This window comes from Notamacropus eugenii, chromosome 5 (assembly GCF_028372415.1).
Source record: "Notamacropus eugenii isolate mMacEug1 chromosome 5, mMacEug1.pri_v2, whole genome shotgun sequence".
Lineage (NCBI taxonomy): Eukaryota > Metazoa > Chordata > Mammalia > Diprotodontia > Macropodidae > Notamacropus > Notamacropus eugenii.
In genome coordinates this window covers 211,309,691-211,315,690 of record NC_092876.1, presented here as the reverse complement: position 1 = coordinate 211,315,690, position 6,000 = coordinate 211,309,691, and the positions used below count along the sequence as shown (strand labels likewise).

General features: G+C 34.0%; 1 long non-coding RNA gene across 2 annotated transcripts in view; it reads right to left on the bottom strand.

The window, feature by feature from the left end:
- Window positions 1–4,845: 4,845 nt before the first annotated feature.
- The window catches only part of LOC140505729 (uncharacterized), a 147,637-nt gene continuing 146,482 nt past the window's right edge, over window positions 4,846–6,000 (bottom strand). The window contains exon 6 of one of the 2 annotated variants that reach the window (XR_011967636.1): window positions 4,846–5,372. This is a non-coding gene — a long non-coding RNA (uncharacterized lncRNA). The remainder of the gene's footprint in view (window positions 5,373–6,000) is intronic. The other variant, XR_011967635.1, reaches the window with a different exon arrangement.

The window sequence follows — 6,000 nt, the reverse complement described above, 5'->3', positions numbered from 1 at the left end:
TTATGATAGGATCACTATCTCCAAGGGTTCCCCCTCTCTCTGCCATGTAGATTTTCTTTGAAAAGCATAAAAAACTTTCCCTGGGACTTTATTTGCTTAGGGGTTAAGGCTCAAGTTGAACTTTTCTGAAATTTCCTGGTGAGTTCTTACTATTTATTCACTTCTTAGTCATCTAAAGACATAAAAAGGCTCACACGTAGCAAGTCAGGGTCTTTTGGATATTTTGGGTTTAAGAGCCAGGGAGTCATCTCTACTGACCAGACATATTTCGACAAGGAGCTGATGGACATTGTGTCTATCTTAGCTGAGATCTGATGTATTGTTATCAGATATGCTTTATTAGGAAAAAGAAAGGATTTCCTTTTTACTTTTTATTCTATTTTTAATTTATGGGATTAAAGAAGCATTTCCTCAACAGAATAATTAAAAAAAAGGATGATTGCACATAAAACTTCAAAACTCTTATGTATAACTTGCTATTCCTCTTACACATATAATAAAGGTATCATGTAAATTTCTTTTTTCTTCTCTCCCCCACTGTAGATTACCACTGGACACAAATGTGTGTGTATCCACACATACACATAACCACACACACATATATGTGTGTGTATATCTACATATGTATACATATACACAAATGCACATATATTCCATATATTTGATATATGTACATAAATACAAATATTCTTTATATATTTCTATTTTATCAGTCTTTCTCTGAATGCAGAATATAAATTTCCTTTTTAAAAAGGAATTTCAAGATCAGGTCTAATTCCTGTCTTCATTTCCTCTTTTAAAATTTCAATTTCCCTCAAAACATACCCAAGATTTCTTAATAATATAAAATGCTGTTTAATTATTTCTGATATTCTTACTAAGTAAACTTCATTTTGATAACTATTGAATATCTACAAGAGTCTCATTGTGTTCCCAACTCCAAAGCCAAATGGGAAAGTCAGGCCTGCCCAAAACAAGCCCAGTATTTTTGCAAAAGGAGAAGAAAATCTATTTCATTGATTATTTTTTTTCTTGCTAACTATTTATTTTTCTTATCTTTCTCCTATTGGGAGGTATTTTGCAAGTCAATTACTTGAGTCACTGAGGTGTTTTTTTTTTTTTTTCTAAGAGAAAAAAACTAAAGTAATTCTCTTGCTAGAGCTCTATCTTTTTTTATTGGTACCAAGGCTCAGTTTTGTAAGATATACTATCTTGGGTTACATCTGATCTGCTTTGCTTTCAGAAATATTACATTTGAATCTCTTTAATTTCTCATGCATGAGAAACAACCTTGAAATATTTGAGGTGATTTTGGAAAGAGTGCTGGATTTGTGATTAAAGACTTGGATCCTGGGCATCTCTCTTTTCCTTATTACCTATGTGAGCTGAAGCAAATCATTCACTTATTTGGGTTTCAGTTTTCTCAAGTATAAAATGAGGCAATTAGAATAGATAATCTTGGAGGTCCCATCCCTTTTTACGTCTCTGATTCTATGAATTTTCCCCTGAAAGCTAAATATCTTTCTTTGGGAAGTGTGTATTATATATTTTTAATTCTTGAAATAATGAAAGTTGACTTCTACATATATTGCAGTTTTACTCTGTCCATGATCTACAAATTCTTTTGCTTGTCACTTGTTAGCAAAGTGCTAAAAATTTTGTGCTGTTTCCATAAAACTATTATTTTTCAATTACAAGTAAGAAAATAATATTTATTTATTTTAAATTTTGACTTCCAGATTACCTCTCCCTCCCTCACACAACTCCCTCTTCTCTAAAACAGCAAGAGAAAGAAGGACAAACAACAATTTCTGAGTAGTAAAAGCTGACCCAACAGGCCAGTTCCATTTGAGGAATGCTGCTATCTCTTCCTCCTCTTCCCCTTCCTTTGTACATGCTCTGTCCAGAGGAATATAAATTTTGATTGCTTTTACTTTGCATGTTATCTTGGAGTTTGGGAGGGGTAGATTTTTTTCCCTACTTATTTACTCTATTATGTGTTTTTAGAAAGTAGGACTTCCTCTTTTGTAGGTTTCCTCTTTTGTCTCACATAGTTCTCACTTTTGATTTCTTGAAATATACCTCTGGAAATCCAGGTCTTGATAAAAACCTATTGGGATTCAAATAGAGCTACTTAACCACACCTTTAAACCCAGATCATTCTGGCTCTCATTAAGCACCTATTGGCCTCAGCCCAAGCCTTATTTGCTGATTGTTTGAGTTGTGATAGCTCAGAATGAGTTTAAATAGTAATTGTTTCTGTTAGTGTCTTCCCTTCCCTGATTGTTTCTTTTGTCTAGGCAAAGTTGGACATCTTTTACCTCAGTTCTTACCCAGCCTTTAACTACTGAGTGTTGCTTCAGCCAAACTGAGACCTGCAAAAGACCTCAGCCTAAAAGGTCAATTTCCCACTGTATCCTGGGCCGTAACCAGTCTTCCTGGACTATGTCTTGCCACTGGATTGTGATGATTATAGAGGAAAGTAGGGAGCTGATGACTTTGCATAGATCTGCCTTATAAGACATCACCCTCCTAATGTTACTGTGCTCTTCAAGAATAAAGGATAAACATCAGCTAGCAATTTGACGTAGGTCAGAAACGTGCAGTTGTGAAAACATGTTTCCATATGATCATATTATGAAAGAAAACACACACACAGACCCCACCAAAATAGAATTTAAAAATAGCATGCTTCAATCTCTATTCAGATTCCATAAATTCTTTCTCTGGAAGTAGTATTGGTGTGACATTGGATTGGTATTGCTGTGACATCGGCATGACCATGGTGTAATATTGGCATGACAGTGACGTTATATCAGCAGTTTGTGTAATATTGGCATGACAGTGGCATGGCATTGGTGTGACAATGGTGTGACACTAGCCTGACAATTTAATATTTGTGTAATGTTGTCATGACAATAGCATGATGGTGGCATGATACTGTCATTTTTGTGGCATATTTTGTTATGATGATATGATATTGTGTGATAATTATGTGATAGTGATATGACATTGTGGCATACTGGAGTGATGATATCATGATACCGCTGTAATATAGAAGTGACAATGGGGTGACATTGGCATGATGAAGATCTGTTATTGTAATGAAAATGGCATGATGATAGTGTGATATTGGCATATTGGCATGATTTTGGAGTGACAATGCAGTGATATTAATGTGATACTTGTTTGATATTGGTGTGATGATGGCTTAGTGATGACATGATAGTGGCATATTGATGTTATTTTGGCATGATATTGGCATGACAGCAGTGCTATGGTGTAATTTCTGTGTATTGGCATGACAATGGTGTGATATTGGCATGATCTTGATGTTACAATTGAATGGTATTGGTGAGACATTGTCATGAAAATGGCATAACAATGGCATGACATTGGTGTGATACAAAATGTTGAAATTGCATGATATTGAAAAATCTCCCTGAATCTGTGTTAACAGGGAGCAAGGCCACTGAAAACTAGGGAAAATAAAAAGAAAAGATCTTGATATAAGTAGCACTTGAGGTGATCTTTTAAGGAACTTACTGATTTCCTTGAAGAATAAAAGATAATTGCCTTCTCATTCAAAAGGGCGTTCTCAAAACAAACAAACAAAATCTTTTGTCCAAACCATGAATATTAGAGTAATAGGGAATCTTGGGTTGACAAAGTATGAGTGATATTGCTTAGTTATTCCCTCTTTCTGGTTCCCCTTCTATGATTTTGAATGGATTTGACCAAAGGTTTGCATCAGGTGTTTTCTTGTGGTGTTTAGAAATTCATTCATAGTGCAAGGTGTGCTACAATTTGGTGATGAAAAGGCCAGAAAACATTTGTGTGTAAAGGAAAATATTTGTTAATTATTAAATGGTGTAAGATGTTGTGGCTGTTAAAATGATGATTTATAACCAAATAGTAACAAAGGAACCTTGTTTTAAAATATGCTACAAATATATGTGTGTGAAGAAACAGGATTTGGACAAAAATATGGCATATAATATAATATGACAAATCTCTTTGAGAATGATGTAAAATGATGCTTCACTTGTGTGGCAACAGTTTAATGTTTTAAATAGACAGGAAAAGATCTTTTACTTATTAAAAGCTAGAAAAATGAATGCATAGGAACACAGTTTAAAGGCACCAAAGTCAAGGATGCTCATGGCAAAGCCTTTATAGTTACAATCAGGATGTGTATCCTAGCTCCTTAGTAAATATCTCTTTTTTATGACTGATGGTAAAATTTTAAAAAGAAAGAAGTCATATAAACATTTGTAGACTGAAATATGTTTTAAGGGCTATATATTTGATAGGAAAAATTTGGGGAGTTGTGAATTTGTTAGTGAAACATAAATCTGTGAGAGTCTGGAGGTTCCATTTAAGGTGTAAGAACTAGAAAGAAGAATTGATATATATGGGAGAGAAAAATAACATAGGAGCTCCAGGGGGGCGAATTAAAGACCCAGCTGGAGAACTTCAAAGTTGCTCAGGTTCTAGCAGTTAGAAGCAGACAACTCACAGTAGGTTGCAGCTCAGTGATTCTTAATTGCTGGGAGAGAGATTGATTTCATTGACCAAGAGTTTTAGTGACAACTATTACCCTTCGATGCCACTTTCTCCTTTTTCATTTATAGATAAAGAAGCTGATGTCCACAAAGATTATGTGATTCACAAGGTTACTCAGAAAATTAATGACCAATCTGGGAAAATCTTTCTAAAAATTAGGGCTATGCTAAAGTGAAACCTGGAAAGTAATAAGTTTTCCCTTCTAAAAGTCTTTAAAGCAGAGTATAGATGAACATTTGTCAAATTATATGAAGTTGATGGAATTAATGAGCAGGATAGTTTCAGTCAAACCTGAGAAGACTATAGAAAATGCAAGAACTCAAGCAAAATGAAGTGAGGAAAACATTGTACACAGTAACAGTGTAAGGATGATCAGCTATGAAAGACAACTACACTGATCAAGACAGTGATCCAAGACATTTCCAACAGATACATGATGAAAAACACTGGCCACCTCTAGAGAGAAAATCAATAAAGTCTGAATGTAGATTGAAGCATACTTATTTTTACTTGATTTTTCTTATTTTATTTTTATCTGTTTTCTTATGCAACATGGATAATAGGGAAATATGTTCTGCATAGTTCCACATGCATTGTTGAGTTGTTTCAGTCATTTCCAACTCTTCATGATTCCATTTGGGCTTTTTCTTGGAGTAGTTGGTCATTTCCTTCTCCAACTTATTTTAAAGATGAGAAACCTAGGCAAACAGGGTTCCGGGATATATCCAGGGTCACACAGCTAAGTGTCTGAGTCCAGATTTGAATTCAAGAAGATGAGTCTTATTTGTGGAAATGAATGTCAAAATCTAAAAATAAATAAATAAAACTATTTAAAAAAAAAAAAAAAAAAAGATGAGTCTTCCTGATTCCAAGCCCAGTATTACATTCAGTAATTGCCTTCTCAAGGATAGGATAGGGGTACATTGAAGTGAAGAAGAGAATTTGGAACTCAAAATTTTTTAGTAAATACTTGTTAATTATTTTACATGTAATTGGGAAATAGTCAATGAAATAATATAAGAAAAAAAGAACTTATGGCTTTGCTTTATTTTTCATTGAAGCTTTTTACTTTTGTTAGAGTTTATTATTAAGTGTAGTGTAGTCTTTTCTAGATTGTTTGATTTAAAGAAATAATCTCTCCACGTTGGTTTATCTCCACATAGGCTTGTTTTTAGTATTTTCATTTTAGCCTTTTTGTCTTTCCTTTCTTTCCAATTTCCAGTAAGTTTGTTTAGATCTTACTTTTTGGACTCTCCCACACACACTGAATTGATAGGCCTTGTTTCAAAAAGGCCCCCATTTTTTCAGTGTTCAACCTGCTGCAAATTAGGTATTTCAGCCTTCTCTTGGGTCCCAGATGAAAATTCCACAGTAAAGAAATGAGAAATAAATGAGTTTCTATGCTGTTTTCATCTAAATGTCCTTCGATTTAGA